The sequence below is a fragment of the Pteronotus mesoamericanus genome, unplaced genomic scaffold, assembly GCF_021234165.1.
Source record: "Pteronotus mesoamericanus isolate MK-2021 breed Mesoamerican mustached bat unplaced genomic scaffold, CSHL_Meso_final contig_90, whole genome shotgun sequence".
In the NCBI taxonomy this organism is placed as follows: Eukaryota; Metazoa; Chordata; class Mammalia; order Chiroptera; family Mormoopidae; genus Pteronotus; species Pteronotus mesoamericanus.
Window position 1 is genome coordinate 21,410,801 of NW_026555277.1, and position 17,520 is coordinate 21,428,320.

General features: G+C 46.9%; 1 non-coding gene across 1 annotated transcript; it reads right to left on the reverse strand.

Annotated features, from left to right (window-relative positions):
* Positions 1-903: 903 nt before the first annotated feature.
* On the reverse strand, positions 904-1,010 carry LOC129080812 (U6 spliceosomal RNA). Its single transcript, XR_008530213.1, has one exon. It is a non-coding gene; the product is annotated as a U6 spliceosomal RNA (small nuclear RNA).
* Between the last annotated feature and the right edge of the window lie 16,510 nt (positions 1,011-17,520).

The following is a 17,520-nucleotide window of genomic DNA, read 5'->3' on the forward strand; positions in this document are numbered from 1 at the left end:
AAATTACTTTCTCTGCTTGTCTAAGGTGATGAGAAAAGGAGACACAAAGTTGTAATTCTCCATTGTAACACTTACTGACTTCCCCAAGCTAAGAAAAGGAAAAACAGAAACACAAATACTTATAAAGCATTTTTAGATGGTGATGATTTTTTTTTTTTAATAATGGTCTGCCAACCCTTTAAAAGAAAAATAAGGAAAAAGTGTTGGTGATAACTCTCCCTCCCTCTGCTACCTCAGAATAGAACTCCAACCCAACATCTTTTATTTGAACTTCTTGACAGATTAGGCAGAGAACACCTTAATTTTTTTCTTTGAAGAAGAAGACTGATCCTCACAGGTGGACTAATCAATGGAAGATCACATTTAAGTTAAAAAAATTCAATCTTTTTTTTTCTCCAGGAAGATAGATCATTTGCTTTTGCCCCTACTTGAAACTTAGATATGCTACAGCCTAGAAGGGATGTTCTCCTAAAGTTTCCCAATATTAGTTTTCTCGAAAAGGCTATTTGGCTTCCTCATAAGGCACAGATCTGTGAATAACAGCAGTCATAGCAATAGTAATAGTAACATATAATCACCACGATAATAGTAGCTACCATATGACAGGGTCTTCTTCTATATGTCTGACATCAAATTTGGCAATCTGCACATGTTAGTTTGTTAATCTCCATAGCACTCTTTTCCTTCCTTCCTTTCTTTTTTTTTTTTTTTAAGTTGACACACAGATTTATTCAAATAGGCAATGTGTCATCAGAAAAAACATTCCCAACAGCTTCTACTTCTGTTTACAGTTTCTCTTCAAGCAGGGAAGTCATTCTTAATTACGCTGAGCTAAATTCTTCCACATTGTTAACTTGCATTTCACCTTCTGGCATGTTCCTTTTCCCCATCTGAGGGACCGTTAAAAATATAGACTGCTTCACAACTTCGCGTGTCATCCTTCCACAGGGGCCACGGCAATCTTCTCCGTATCCTTCCGATTTTAGCATATGTGCTGCTGAAGTGAGTGCTGCTTCACAGTACTCTTTGAGAGAAAGCTTTATTATCACGATTTAACAAACGAGAAAAGTAAGCTCAGAGATGTTAAGTAGCTTAATATCTCATAATAAAGTAGTAATACAACTGCAGTTTGAATCCATGTCTGATTACAAATACACTTTTTTTCCACACTCTAGCCAATTGTTGTGGCTATTTCTCTTTGCTGGGGGAGTCAGACAACTGGGGAGAGGGCATCTGGGATTCTTTCAGGAAGAATGAGGAATAAACGACTAGTGCTGTCCTGGACATTCCTTCACTAACCTTTGAAGACCAGCCACATTCACTGTTGTATTCCCGTTGGCGGGCACATAGGAGATCAAGAAATGTGAAGTAAATGGAGATAACAGATGTTTATTGAATTTGTTCTGAGTTGAATTTTAGAACCACTGCCACCCCAAGAGTCAGGGCTCCACAATTTCTACACAGGAAGAGTTTAAGGAATGGCAATCAGGTTGCAAGGGGGCCTAGGTGGACTGTGTCAGAGCATAACAAGGGACGTGTGGCTTTGGTAACAGTGGTAATAAATGGTAATGGTGGTAACTTGGGCGCACACAAGTCCTCGTACGATTGCTCATTATGGAGACCGAGTACCCATTCCAGTCCAGTGATGCGTCACGGGTCTCATGGCTAGTGAAGAAACTACCACCGAACCACGGACATCGCTGGGAAGCTGTGGCGGGCAGGAGGGGCCGGCCCAGCGCCTTCCCCCCTCAGTCAGCTCTGGGCTGCCAGCGGTGCTGCAGCTGTGCTGCTCAGGGTGTTTTCCGCAACGCGATGACAGTGTGATGGAAGAGCCATTGCCTCACAGCCGTGCGGCCCTGCCAAGCCCCGGGAGCACTCACGCTCACATTTGCCTCTGTGGAGAACCCACCCAGCTTGGTGGGGCCCACAAATGGAGGGGAGGGCGAGGATCCTTCCCTAATGTAACATCTTAGCACATTAATCAAAAGCAAAATAAAAGCAAATTTCCTCCGAATGTAAACCCACGTTGATGACATAGCTCTTTTTAGAACAGGGCTGTGGCAGGGTCCAGCTGGACTTGTGGCTCTGTGTCCACGGATGTAACCAAGAAGAGTGCAGAGGATGTAGGAGATAAAGTTTCTCTGTCAGGGAAGAGATTCGAAACTGGCTTCAAAAGAAAGAGAGGGACGTTATTGTTGAGGCTTGGGTCTCAGAGGAAGATGTCTTTCCAGCTGAAACGCTTAACAAACCAAACCCACAGAATTGGATATTCTAGACTCTTTGGTTGAAAGCACCTGGGGGCCCGGGTCTTTCTGATCTCTCTTCTCCAGACTGCAGCACTTTTAATATGTCTCTGCTGGGTTAGGCCTGGATTAACGGAGGCCTCCTGCCATTCTCTGGAGGTTTCTCCTCTGCAATCTGACCTCCCTTGCCAGTTCCTAAGCATTTCCAGTCTAGAGGCCATTTTTTCTTCTGCCCAGCCTCTGGCTGAGTTATGGAAGGTGAAAGGGAGTTGTGAAAGGGAATGTATTTGTGGGAGCTAAACCTCCCACCCCCGCCCCGCATTTTAAGTTCTTCTAGCTGCGCTAATAATCAAATTAACAGAGACAGATTTATTTACTTATTCAATTGTAAAATGGAATTTCTTGGGATGACATTGGTTCACCAAACCATACAGCTTTTAAGTAACTGGAGAAAATGTGCAGAGTTGGTTATACGAATATACGAATCGCCTTATAATACTAAGACACGAAACACGTGAGATAGTTGAGGTTTTTATGCCGTCATGGACAAAGGAGAAAGGGAGGGTGGGGCAGGGGTCTGAGATTTCAAAGGACTCAGGCAGTTTCCAGGTAGCTTAGGAAGAGCCAAACACAGGTGGCGGACAGGTTCTGGCCCGGCAACCCAGAAACGACAGAACACGGCGGAGCTGGGTAACATGCCCCTGCTCAGAGCCTGTCGGGTTCCCTGCTTGGGGCCGATCTTCCCATGCGAACCGCCTAGACAGGAAACGGGGAGAGTCCAATGTTTTTCTCGAGTCTTTTGTTTCTTAATAACTAGCTTAAAAATCAATATCCCCAAAGGGAGTTTTAGGGTGGCAAAACTTTGGTTCCCTTCATGCATGACAAATATCAGTTCCCTTGAAGACTCCTATACCCTTCTCGGAGCCTAGCATTGTGACAGCCTGAACCAGCAACTCAACAAAGACCCGCTGGATAAATAAAATGATTCACTGGAAGGGCTTTCTTGTCACTTTGAACACCAAAATCCTGTTTCACTGCATTGGCCTTGTTTCTGGAGGCAAGGAAAGCTGAGGAGAGAGTTTGATGAGAAATGTCCAAGAAAGCAGAGTGTTAACTGTAATCTTTCCTTGAGAAAAAGAGGACACAGAGCAGGAAACTTTTCTACCTTTTCCTTCGCTCCTGGGTAGCTTGGTTATCATGTTTCTAGAGAGAAAAAAAAAAAGATTTTCCCAGAGCAGAGAGTTCAGTAAAACCTGGGCCTCCAGGTGCTTTTAACCAAAGAGTCTATGGAACTTTTGACCCTTCAACTACTACAACAACAACAAAAAGGGTTTTGTGCCTTCTCACTTATGAAGTATATCAAAGTGGGATAAACATAAAATGGATTTAAGCCCATAAATTTAACAATCACACTTGCTTGCTCTTAGAAACCTCTAGGAATTTATGTCCAAGTTACTATTTTATCTGTAACTATAACTTTGTTTTCACTGGAAAGGGAAGTTTCTCCAGCAGAGGGTAATTTAATTTTGTCAGTAACCAGACACATTCTGTTTAGATTCGGAATCCTTTTAAAATAGGAGCTTTCTATCAATCACCAGCTCCAAGCATGTTTGGATTATGGGCTCTTCCAGAAAGGGGCCGTCTGCCTATTGATGACGTGGTGACCGAAGGGGACAACTTGCCTTCTCAGTGGCAGCTTCCTAGAGAGAAATATTATCAATATCCATGTGTTAATGAGCAGGAAATGGCCTGGCCACAGTTCTCTTGGCCACGTGGACTCTCCTTGCCCCCACCCGGCCCACGGCTGCCTTCTCAGTCAGGGCCCGGACACGCTGAAGGGAGAGAAGAATTCCGGCAACAGTGAAAACAACTTTCCACTCCATCACAAGAAGCCAAACACAGAAACCATATTCAAAGAGTTCTTTGTCCACAAGATAACGTTTGAATCGGAAACTTGTTCAGCCAGATTCTCTTGTTACAATTTACAGCTTCATCAGGTGGGGGCTGGGACAGGCACAATCCATCCTTTAAATAATGGGACGATTCCCACAGGAAGGTCGGCAACTCCCTAGGTGTATTTTAAAAACCGTCATCTGCCCGAACCTCAGCTTCCAGCATTGAATAAATGCGTCTGAGTGCTGGAGGGATTCGTGCACAAATAATCACACATGAGAGCATGTGACTTTCAAGTTAGAGAGGAAAATGTAGCCAAGAGCAATCATATTTAGGATACCTTCCCTCCCAGGGATCAAAGGTGGGAGCAGAGATGGAAGGGATGGAGAGAAGGGGAAGGATGGACAGACGTCTCCCCGCAGCACATTCCTGGGGGAACAATCGCCTTTGTTCAAAGCAGGCTGAGAGAGCGGCTTGGGAAGCTCCGGATCTGGGCTCGGGGCAGGTTAGGGCCTGTATGTACGCGTGAGGTCTCCTGGTGACCAAGAGCCCAGGTGGGTGGGCCAGGAATGCTGATACTAGGGCAAGACTGAAGGGGTGTTTTGGCCCATTACCTGTCCACCTCCACCCAGAGTTCCGACTGCTTCAGCTTCTGAAGCCCCCGCCAGCATTCCTGGTGGGGGTGGAGGAAAGTGCAGATTTCTTGCCTCCCTGGGGAGAGCCAGGTTGGCTACTGGGGACTGGCTGGGATTCCTACTGCCCAGCGTGGGGTTCAGGTTCTGGCTGGGCTGCAGGCACCCGGGGAGTCCAAATAAAACAAATCAAATTCCTGGGCTCCCTAATATCTTTTGAATCTCCATGGGGATTAGGCTTGGGAATTTGCATTTTCCAAAACTTCCCAGTTATTTTGCATGCTACTGGTTAGGTACCTTCTAGGGTGACTCCAGTCTTTGTTTTGTTTAAAACCTGCTAATGTGTATGAAACAGATGGGAATCCCAAATCCAAAAACTGGCCAAACTTTTAAGGGGCCTGAGTGGACCCCAGGGCAGGCCCCTCCAGCTAACACCCTTCCCAAAACGGGCTTAGGAAGACCCATTCACCAGGAACCCTTCAGACTTCTGGTCTCCCAGAACAGGGACTTACAGTGTCAGCAGACTGATGTTTTCAAGACCTGATGTTCTGGAAGAGTCAGGCACGGCTGATGGCAGGTCCAGGCAGCCACTGGGAGGCAGGGGAGAATGGAACTCAGAAACCACTAACGTGCTCCTCAGTCAAGGATGTTTGGTGCAGCAGGGCCCCTCTTGCCTCCATCTCATCCCTGGTACTCCTCCTGGCTGAGCTCTTTCTTGTTTAAGTGCTATCTCATGTACTAAAAGTGGATCTTTTGACTTACGAATGTTCTTGCAAAATACATATTGTCTTGTTCATTGATTCATTCAACAAGTATTCATTTAGTAACTACTCTGTGACAGTCATTTGGGGATGCATTAGCAAAGAAACCATCAGAGATCACTGCCCTTGAGGAATGTATATGCTAATAGGGGAGGAAAGACAATACTTTATAAGCATAAAAATAAGAGAACTATCAGTATGGTAGAAGGTGGTAAGTGCCAAGGGAAACATAATCCAGAGAAAGGGAATCAGAAGTGCTGACTGGAAGGGACTGGGCAAGTTGCAGTGTTAAATTTTCCCAGCGTCTATTCTTTATGTATATTAATGATATGGATACATATCTCCTTTGTCTTTTGGGTTTGTTTGTTTGGTTGGTTTTTGCTGAGCACCGAGTTTTTGAGTGCTGCATAGCATTCCATGGTGTGTGTTTGCCACTCTTATTCGTTCTCACAGCCTGGACACTCAGGGTGCTTCCGATTTCCTATCGCCGTGAATAATGCTGCGATGGGCATTATGGGTTAGGAAATGCATTTGGGGTTTAGACACAGGAGTGGAATTGCTGTGTTGAAAGGTCTGCCTATACTTAATTTTACCAAATATTCCAGATTGCTCCCCAGATTGCTACAACAGCCCACTCCCATCAGCATGGACGAGGGTCTCTAAATCCGCACACCCCTGCCAACACTTGGCATTATCCAGCTCCCTGGATTTTTTGGCAGAGCATTCTGGCTGCTGTTATCAGCATTCCTGCTGAAATCACATTCTGCCATTATTATCTATGGCCCTGCCCTTCCCTGGCTCTCTTCAGCTCTCGTCTTCACTTACACACCCTCGATATCCTTCTGACCACAAGCACTTCTTGTCTGCGTTGCTGGGCTGTGTGTTCTTCTAACCTCAGCGTTATTCCAATTGGACTTCATATCCCGAGATCAGAAATCACACCTCTTTTGGCAAGACCGTATCCCAAAGACTGTCTTTCTCTTACCTGGGGTAATAGTTTTGCTTCTACACTGTTGTCAGGATGTTTGACCCTGCTTAGGGCCCCCAGTGGTTTTCTATATTCTTTCTAATCAAATCTAAAGTCTCGCATGTGGCTTCATGGCCACCAACCAACTTGACCTTGCTCTTCCATCCCACTTGGCCTTTGAACATATTCTTCCCTCAGCCAGAACGAGCCTCTCTTCTGCTTTGCTTAGTTCACTATGGCTTATCTCTGGATCTCAGCTTAGAGTCATGTTCTCCTTTCCCTGGGTCTCAGTGAGGTGGCCCTCATGTGTTCCCACAGTACCCTGAACTTTCCCTATTGTGATACTTTTCAACTCTCTTTGTTGGACGCCACTAGGTTCAAATCTTTGTAAATCTTATTCGCTGTTCTCATTTCAGCACCTATAGTTTTGTGTGGCATGTGGTAGGTGTTCGATCAATATTCACTGACTGGACAAACGAACGGACGAGTGCGCGAGCTAAGGCTTCCCATCTCTCACACACACAGTTGTTGCCGGCATCAGGTCTTCATGCTTCCCTTGAAACATTTCTCTCCTCTACCTTGTCATCTGGTTCCCCTTGTTTTCAAAATTTGATTCAAAACCTAGCAATTCCACAAATCTTACCCACAACCTCAATCTGACAACTGTTCTTCCTTTGTTTGGAACCCTATATTATTTATAACACTTTTCCACCGGATTTAGGGTAGGCTAATGCCATGGGCCCATGTTACAGATAAAGCAGCCTCCCATGGGATCCTCCTGTTCTTTCCTATCCCCTGCCAAATTCTGTTCTGCAGGATCTCCCTGCAGTCCCTCTTCCCATAGGCCTAGTCATAAGTAACAACAATTTGTAACATTTGTTGCCTTCGGCTCTGAAGCATTCACTCATTCATTAACCCCACTTCTGGTTATAATCTTTAAATTGCCTTTGGGGCAACCACCACTCCTTCAATTTCAGCCCAGGTTTGGAGGTGGGGAGCTAGGGAGGGACCTGACTATCTGGGCACACAACCCAGCCACAGTCAAGGAGACATCATGAGGTTTTTGCTGGGAAGTGTGTGTGTGGGGGGTGGGCAGAGAACCCTTTTTCTTGCTGGACTTAAGCTGAGGGGATGTTAGGTCTAGAGGTTTAAGCAGTCACATTGTCACCATGAGGGAAGTGCCCACCTGAGAAAGAAGCAAATCCCATGGAAGCTGACCCAAGAAGTGGGGAGAAAGAAATTGGTCCTTTTCTCGAGCTGCACCTGAAGTTGGCCCTGCTCCTAAAATTTTTAGGACATGAGCCAAAGTTATTTGGAGACCATGGTATTTCATTATTTGGTATTTATGTTTGATGTTTAATTTTAAATAAGGGACAGAGATTGTTGAGGAAACAACACTGTTTTTTTGAACAAACTTGTCCATTAGCTTGTTATGTGATCATGGTAAGATCCTTACACTCCTTGGGTAACATGCTCTTCATCCGGGAAATGAGGGAGCGGGACAAGACCAGGGCTGCTACCGAACAGTATGTGTCAGCCCAGCGTTCCGCTGCCTTCTGGCCTGACATTCCAGTTGTCAAACATCTTGGACCAGGTAATCTCAACATTCTTGTGTATCTGTCATTCTATGATCCCAGGCAGGGAAATCTGATCTTTTATAATCTCTGATACTCTCATCCAAGCACACCTTGTATAAAGTGCAAGATGAAGCATGTTGTATTAAAACTAACAAACAGCATATTTGTGTTCCTCCCCCAATTTTTTTTTTTCCTTACTGAGTTTCCTTTAGATCCATTTTGTGTCTGATTTAGGAAAAAGGGAAAAAAGAGGTGTAGGTCTCAGCCTGGAGTGTGACCTCAGGCATGTAATTTGTCTGTCATTATGCTGTGGGTAGAAATGACAAAGAGGATAATTCACAGTGACACCGGTAATTGAGTTATGAGGTTTTCTGGGTTTTGTTTTATTTTTGCTTGTTTTTCCTAGGTTCTGAAACCTCATGGATTTTTCCCTTCATGTGTTTAGACTTTTAAAATGTTTTCTTTTAAAAAAGAAAAAGAAGTGTTTTCCCATAGTTTGTATTGCTAGACAAATCACACAGCCTTTGCCCCATGATTCCCATTAATCCTTTTCATTGTTTTCAGGTTTAGCAATATGTTTTTCTGGACAAGTTAAATATTTCTAGGCCCAGTTATCTCAAGGTAGGATACTGCATGAGCACACCAGCAATGGAATTTCTAGAGAATGAGTTTGTGTGGTCCTAACCTCCTGGGCATGGTGTGAGAGAAACATGGTCAAGGAGAGTTTGATTTGGGTCTATAACTAAACTCTACTTATTGCCACAGTTAATCTAATAGCCCATGATCAAAGAAATCAGTAAAATTAAGAGAGTGGGTATATTCATAAAAGCCACCACGGAAGTTTCTCTCAGCTCAAAGAGACCTAGTTCACTTATTTATTGAGAGATTTTTTTAAAAGTAGTTTTAATTCATTCACTCCAATCTCTTGGTAAATCCTGTTGGTTCTGCCTTAAGAGTCCATCCAATGTATAACCACGTTTTACCCTCCACCGCTTCCACTGTGGCCCCGTTGCCATTACTGCTCATCTGGACTTTGCCATGACCTCCCGCCTTCCACTCTGACTTTTCTGCAGTGAGTTCTCTAGAACGTAGCCACACAGCACATCCCTGCTCTAACCCTCCCATGATTTCCTACCGGACTGGGTACAAAACCCCATAGTCTTACCATGGCCTTCAAAACCCAGCCTGTTCTGGCCCCTAGCAGCCTCTCCAAGGTCATCTCCTCTTACTCTTCATTCCCTCCCTTTGCTCCAGCCACTGCGTCCTTGCTATTCTCAAAAATGCCAAGAGCATTCCCGCCTTTGACCTTGCTGTTCCTCCTGCCTCTCCTGGGGTGGTCTCTCTCAGACACTTTTGCAGCCTCCTCCCTCACATCATTCAGGCCTTCACGCAAATGTTTTCAGAGTTTCTATCATGACTGTCTAAGATCGTAGCTACCATTTCACTCTAGGTTACCTTGTCTAGTTTATCTTCATAGCACGACATATCACAGACAATTCTTATCTGACATTATATATTTGTTTGTTTACTGCTCTCTTATATTAGGAACTTTTTTCTGTGTTATTCACAATGATGTCCCCCAAAATCTTAGATTAATGCCTGGTACATAGTAGGTGCTCAGTAAATATATGTTGAATGACTGAATTTATTTTTTAAATAAGTATTTATTGCATATGTGTTAATGTACTGGGCATTTGTCTTGGGTATATAACCAAACTTTTTTTTTTTTTTATTGTAAAAGAAAGAAACCCTCTGAATTAACAGTTAGCAAGAGATGCCGAAATCTATTTAAAAAAATATTAAAGAGCTGTGGTTCCAGGTCTGGGCAGGAAAGTGGCCTTATCTAATAGCTTAAGTGGTAGTTAAGTCTGTCTTGGGACCTGTTAGTCTTAACCCTGGGGGTTGTCTGCTTAGCCCATTGATTATAGCCCAGCTGTGCCTGAGGTCACAGGTTCCTGCCTGAGTGAATCTGTCAGTGTTGTTTTTGCCACAACTCCAGATCTGTGGCAGCCTCCCCTGGCTAAACGTGACTGTGGCCTCCAAGGAGACCCCTTGAGAAGAGAGACGTAGGACTGTGCAGAACCATCACAGGGCCTGGGGACCAAGCATGAAGCCATTTCAAAGCCGGCTGCTGTATCTGCAGACCGCACAGTCATGGTGGACCGAGTGTGAGCGCATGGAAACGGGGTGGGGCGTGAGGGCCTCTTGGTGGCGGTTTGGTCTGAGAGGCCCCCTGGGCCCCGGAGACGGTGCCGGGTAAAGGAAGATTACCCGACTGACTTTTACCAAATCCGCATAAAGGTCAGCAGATGCCCAAGCAAACCTGGGCACAAGCCATAATTATTTTCTCCCTCAGTTACCAAAGAAAGCCTTTTAAAATTATCCCTGAAATCCTCAAGTAGGGTTTTATCTTTATGGCCCACATGCTTGCCTTTGTGTTTCATGGGCTTCTCTATCATCCCAAAGAGCTGAGGAGGCCTGGCTCCCTTTTCACAGGTGGGAAAAAAAGAAGCAGACAGGTCATGTGGTTCACTTGCTTTCCCTGCTTATCAGACCCTGGCTCTCCTCACACCCACAGAAATGCTTTGTCAGAGAAGCAGTGCCTGTAAATCCTTAGACCCCCCCATGGTAACACACTTTCCCTGCCCTTGGCTGGTGAAGGAAATAGGGATTCCCTAGGAGCTCGAAGGTGTGAAGGGCCTCTAGAGCCCTTTGTCTTTCGAGAAGATTCTGCATCAGGTAGAAGGAAGAAGGGAATTGATGAGAAGCCCGGACTACCTCTGGCTGACTCAACTGGTCACTCAGGTTGTTAACAAAGACTCAGCCTTTCCCTGGCACTTTATACCTGGCTTCCAGGGGGCCACAGGAATCAACATTTTCCACATGCAGTTAGTTCATTTACCAGCTGTTTCAGAGAACAGGTTCTTCTGTTGAGGTTAAACAAAAAGTCAATTCCTCTTAGTTAGGTCAGCCCGATGAAATGGTAACTAAGGCTTCCTCTGTCTGAATCTCAAGGACTCAGACCACGCGCTCATCACAATATCAGGCAAGAGTCGATAATTAGAAAACAAACTTATCCTTTAAAATTCAGGTGTGCGTGACCCTGGGTCATGTTGTTGTATTTGGTTATGTGTATTACAGTTTCTGGGTTTCTCCCGTAGTCCAGCTGACCACAGATTGGACAGGGCCTTACTTTTACCCTGGGGGGAACTGAGGCAGAGTTGCAGAGGCCTCCACCGCAGGTTGTGCCAAGGCAGTCAGTTGGTGGCCAAGTTCCCTTTCTCTAAGCACAATATGACTCTCCCTCCTGGTATGTTTACGACAGCTTGACAGCTCGGAAGGTAATCTCACATGTCAGCAGGAGCTTTCCGGAATACGTGCATCTCATATTCTGGGAAGAGCAGGCAGCGGGGGTGAAGGTGAGACAGGAAATCTTTCTGGAAGGCTCTGAAGCCATTCCGGTTTTGGAGCGTCCCCAGCAACTCCCACAGAGTCAAGCCTTTGAAATTGCCTTTTGGAGACTGGACTGCGAGCAGGGCTGCCCCAGCCTGCACTTGCCCTGCTTCCTTTCTGTGGGACCCCGTGAGAGGAACCAAGCGGCGCCCCAGGGAGGATGTGGGGAAAATGAACGGATTGAGGGATGTGGGCACACGCTGGCGCACTGCCACCGTGATGCCTGTCAGCAGGCTGCAGGGTGGCTTTTCTTCTGGGTTTGCTCACACAGCCGGGGAGGCCGGGTGCCAGGGAGAGCATGTCCACTGTTTGGGAAAAGCTGCGTCCATCTGGCCGGCTCTGCAGCCTGTGGCTTTCCTGTCACTGGGCATGGACCCCACAGGCTGGGTCTCTGCTGTGACTAATAGGAGGTGTTAGCCCTGGAAGAGGCGACCAGTGAGGGGCCTACAGAGGAGTGTGTGGTGCTGGACTGACCGAGCTGCCAAGGGGTCCACCCCACAGATAGTCACTGCCCCCATGGAATGTGGACTTGGCCCGTGGATGTTGTCTCAGGTAGAACTGTTGGAAATGGCAGTCCAGTAATCTTAGGCCTGAAGGGGTCTGGCAGATCATCCTGGGCATCTCCTTAATTGTTTGCAGATGAGGAAACAGGCGTGCCCAAGGTCACACAGAAAACCCAGGTTCAAGGCTTGGCACCACCACTACCTTGCGTGGCTGCGAGCCAGTTACTCAGCCTTGCTGGGCCTGTTTCCTCACCACTAAAGGGATGGGATGGTGGTGGTAAGAAAACAACCTAATTCGCAAGGCCAATGTGGGAGGTAAGTGAGATAATCCAACTGAAGGGCTCGTCATGGGGCCTCTGCTCCTGTCCTTCTCAGAATTTGCATTATCGTCATTTTATTATGGCTGTGCACCGATGGCAGCATCCACGGCAACGGCGTAAGACTTCGGGAGCCAGGACTATGCAGTCCATGTTCTACACATGACTGTTCACCAAGCATCTCCAAAGTCACTTCTGCCCTCCGTCCTCCCTGTTCTCCTATGAGTCAGAGAAGGGAAATCTCCTTTCTTTCATTTTCCTGGTGAGAAAATTTTGAAGACAGGCCTCAAAACTGAGTCCTTTGTTTCCCAGCTCCCTCTGCTCTTGCTACCTCCACCTTCTGCCAATGAGAGTATTCCTGCTCTTAGAATATTCCGGTTATGCTGGGACTGGCTGTGGGAGAGAGGGAAGAAACTTCCCCACAAATGGATGGAAATCATTCCAGCCTTGCTACACTTTCTTTTTGCTCCTGAGTTCATTCTGAGGTCCTGGAAGTGAGGGTCTGGGGCCTCTGGTCTGACCACCCAGGGCTGTATCTGAAGGAATGATAGAAAGCAGTTCCCAGCTCCAGAACTGTGGCCAGTGGCAACTTTAACAACAACAAAAAATTACCACCAATTGTGTGACAGTGGCTGAAGGGATTTATGGAGGTTTTCTGAAAAAAAAATCTATGGTCATAGGCCCAAACTGAACAGAGCTCAGAGGAAGGAAACACGGAGGCCGTTGTCAAATGGGGAGAGTGAGTTTAACGTATACAGGGTGAGGACAGTGGGCGGTGGGGAGAAAACAGAAGGAAAGGGGGTGTACCTTGTCAAATATCCAGTCTGAGCCCTGAATTTCCAAAGGTGGTAGCAGGAGGATCATTTCTTTAGTGAATTCCCCCTTTTAAACGCACCGTGCCTGAGAAACTGCAGCAGGCACTAACCATTGCTCACGAATAGCAGGCAGTGACTCCCCCGCCACTGGGAAACGGAGGGCGCTGCTGAACCCCTCCGTCCCGGCCCCCAAGGCAAACAGCCCCAGAGGAGGATCCTGAAACCAGACCGGAGGCTGAGAGAACAGAGGCCTTCCAGGCAGAGAGGTCAGAGGGCATGGCCGGCGAACGGGTCACCTTTGTTTCCAGTTTGTGTTGGTGAAAGTCAAACCTCTATGGAACCTTTTCTAGCTGCATTTTGGGCTATCTCACTTCAGAAACAAAAGATTTACTTTTTCCCCCTCTCCTTTCGGGCTTTGTCCTGCCCTGACAGCGGTGACCTATGCAGGTGTGGAGGCTGTTAGAGTCAAGGCAGGAAGCAGGCGCTGGCGTCCCCCGTCTCCTGGAACACCAGTCTGAAGGGGGCCCTGACACCAGGCAGAACAAAGTTGCAAGGGCGAGTTGGTCCCTTTCACCTGATTCTCAGAAGGATCTGGAACCCTAAAAAGGGAAAGAGCCACTGCCAGGCTCTCCACCATCCTAAGGAAAAGGAAAGATAGGATCTTAATTAAAAGAGAGCTCAACAGTGGAGGGTTAGCACAGACGTTCCCAGCATCCACTGTTGCTTCTCTGACCCTTTCAACAGGACAGGCACAGGAGTGGGTGTGCTGGGGTGTGCCTTTCATAATACACTGTTTGTACAACATGCTACATTTATAAAGCACTTCCATGCCTACAGTATCCCATGTAATCCATTCTGTGAGATGGGGCTTATGGACCCCTTTTACAGACAAGAAAACTGAGGCTTGTAAGTTCCTGAAGCCCAGAGAGAGGTTGAAGAGGCAAAACTAGCACTCCAACCCAAGTTTCTGTCTGTAAACACAGGGACCTTCCCAGCAAATATATTAAGTAATGTGATTTAACTTCTCTGGGTCTCATTTTCCAAATCTGTAGAATAAGGCTATTCTCAAGGTTCTGTTTTGATCTTCTAAACTGCTCTCTCACTTGGGTCCTTCACAAGAAAAGTCAACCAAAGGGGTGTCAGGAGCGTGGCAATACGATGAGAAGAAATCAAGTCGTGTATCTCAGTAGCTTCTGGGGTTTTACATCAAGTTCCCAGCATGGTGACAAAGATGGATCTTGTTCTCAAATGCCAATCAGAATGGCTCGAAATTCTATCTGGAATACCTCTGTAGGTGCCTTCTGGCATTTTGAGTGTAGAAGCTGCTGCTGGCATTGTCGGATGTCTATAAGTATGTGATCTGGGTCAAAAAAATACAGCCCTGTTTTCAACACCATGATATAGCTGGTTGAAATGTGACTGTGAGGTATACTATTGGGCTTCTGTACATCGCCTGTACTTTAGGGAGTGTGCTCATAGCAGGGACTGGAGGCAGGAATTTGTAATTAGGTCCTTTGTGAGCAACAGGTGACTTAGGATATAGTAATGCCTAGACTCAGAGCATCTTATTTTTTAGTTCTTAGAGAAAGTGTTCTGGTGCCATTTTGGCAGCCACCAGGATGTGTGTTCAGGGTCTCGATCCAGCCATGACTATGCTGGCCGTTGCGGATGTAGTCAAGGGATTGGCCTGCGGCCCTGAGAAAGTATTTCACTAAGGAGCAGGTGTGGGCGGAGAGCAACACGACAGTGAGGTCGTCTGGTCTGAGTCTGAAAGCCTGAATGCCCCTGTTTGGTAGGACTTTGGCGTTGAGCTCAACACCTGTCCCTTTCTCCTGCCTTTGGTTTCTGGGCATCTGAAATTCACACGCAAGAGAAACCAGAGGACGTCAGGGAAGAAACCCCGCTTGACAGTTACTTCACTTCTCCAGATTCAAATCTGCTGGGAGTGTAACATCATTGGAGAGGACGCCAGAGGTGAGCACTGTGGGAAAGTTTACTTTTGCTCCTGTGTTCCCCTGCCACTTCTACAATAACAACGATGAGGTAAAGGATAGTAGAGGTGGTGTGGTGTAAAGGTTAGCAATTTGGGCTCAGGAGTTAGACACCCTGGGGCCAAATCCTAACTCTTCCCCACTGGGATCTTGGCAAGTTACTTCACTTCAGCATTCCTGTTTCTTTATCTATTAAATGAGGATAATAGTAGTTCCTACCACATAGGCTGTTGAAGGGATTCATCTACATGAATTTGGCACAGGATGAGCACCCAGTTCGTGTTAGGCGTTATCACTGAGTTCCCACTTTGGCCTATGGCATAGGCAAGAGCTTCTCTTCCCTCCAACACCTATCAGGACGCCATACCCTTCTCTGGCTGTAGGATATTAGGGAAGTGCCCGTGCTTGTTTTTGTTTTTGTTTTGTTTTTCCAGAAATGTGGGATATTTAGCAAATCTTGAAATACTACAGATAGACACACAAACTCCTACAACAGCCTCCTGTTGCCGGAGGAAGAGGGGATGTGTACATTCCGCCTGGACCAGCCCTCTTTGGGCTCCTTGCCAGAATCTGAAGCTCTAAGCGAAGCCGCGTGGTGCACACTGGGCTGCTGCTTCCCTTTAACAAGCTGGCTCTGTGCAGGCCACCAGGTGGAAGAACTCTCTGATCCTCAGGGAAGCCAAACTCCCGTCGATGGCGCATGGAACAGCCAAGACAGGAAGCAGGCGCTGGTGTCCCCCATCTCCCGGAACACTGGTCTGAAGGGGGTCCAGACACCAGACAGAACAAAATTGCAAGGGAGAATTTGTTCCTTTCACCTGATTCTCAAAGGGATCTGGGACCCTAAAGAGGGAAAGAGCCACTGTCGGAAAGGTGGGACAGCTGTAGCTGGGAGCGAGAACCTGGGTGGAATGTCTCCCCACAGGTTGGTCTTTAGTGGGCGAACGAGGGGTCTTGCCCAGGGCTCAGCTGTGGGGGATGGTCATGCATGAGAACATGAGGGGGGCTCTCCGATTATGTGAGAAACAACCACTTTGTCTCCTGCTGGCAGGCAGGTGGGACAATAAAACAAGGATTCTTCTGTTTAAGTCAGTGGTTTGGGTTGATAATGTAATGCTAACTAATATACTTGCTGATGACTGCACCCTTTAAGGACCCAAGGTGATCATGACAGATGTAAGCTTCTGAGGACGCTGCGGAAACTTACTCAGAGGAAAAGGGGTAATGTTTTCTCTCTGGGGTGGGGAGATTTCCTTCAGTCGATGGTTCACCTCGAGCCTCGTAACCATCCCTTTCTTTTCCTTTACCTGCCTGCCCCATTCTCAGCAATAGGAGGAACCACGCACAATGACAACACCAACAATTGCCACTTACAGGAAAAGGGATTCATACCAGGCACCTGTGTTGAATGTATCTCATGTAGGCATTACTGTTATTTTGCAGACAAGAAAACAAGCCCAGAGAGTTGAATTCCTTTGCCCAGTTCCACAGCTAGCACACAGATGAGCCCAGATTCACAGGGTCCCTCTGACTCCAGCGTCTGCGCATGGTCCTGCCCCCTTCCTTCGCCTTCCACTCCAGTCCTGCCTCACAGGCTGGAGTTCAGAGTGCTTCCCCGTGAGGGTCTGTCCTAGAGAAAAAGACAAAGAGGATGGAATAGAGGACAGAACAGCTTTCTATGTGTGTTATGGTATTGTGTAGTGTGGAGCATTGTATGTGTGTTGGGGGTTTTGTGATATATAGTATTGGGATGTGTTGTATGTGTGTTGAGGTGTTGTGTGTGTTGATGTACCGTGTCGTAATGGGTGTGTTTTGTATGTGTTGTGGTGTTGACTAGGGTTGAGGTACACTGTATTTGTGTTGCAGTGCTACGTGTGTTGCTGTTTTGTTGGGGTGTTGTGTGTGGTTACATGCTGTATGGTGCTGGGGTGTTGTGGTGTTTTGTGTTGGGGATGGTGTGTGTGTGTGTGTGTGTTGGGGAGTTGTATGGTGCTGGAAGTGTTGTGTGAGTGTTGGGGCTGTTGTGAGGGTGTGTGCTGGGGTTGTGTGTGACAGGAGGAGAGCAAGGCTGTCTCATGCTCAGTTGGTCACTCGTTGGCTGAGGACTTCACTCCTCTTGCCAAAGTCCCAACTGTTGCTGCGCCCTGCCACCGCACCTCCCCCAGAGTGAGGGAGGTGAAGCAGCTGGCCCTCCATCATTTTCCTCTCTGACCTTGATGTGGGGCTGGGACTGGCTGCCAGCTTAGTGCCAGGGAGCAAGAGGACAGGCTCGAAGGGAGGACTTAGGGTTAAACAAGCCTCTTGGTCTGGGCTGATGGATTTATGAAGGTTTTGTACTTGCAGGCCACACTTTGTGTCTGTGTGTTTG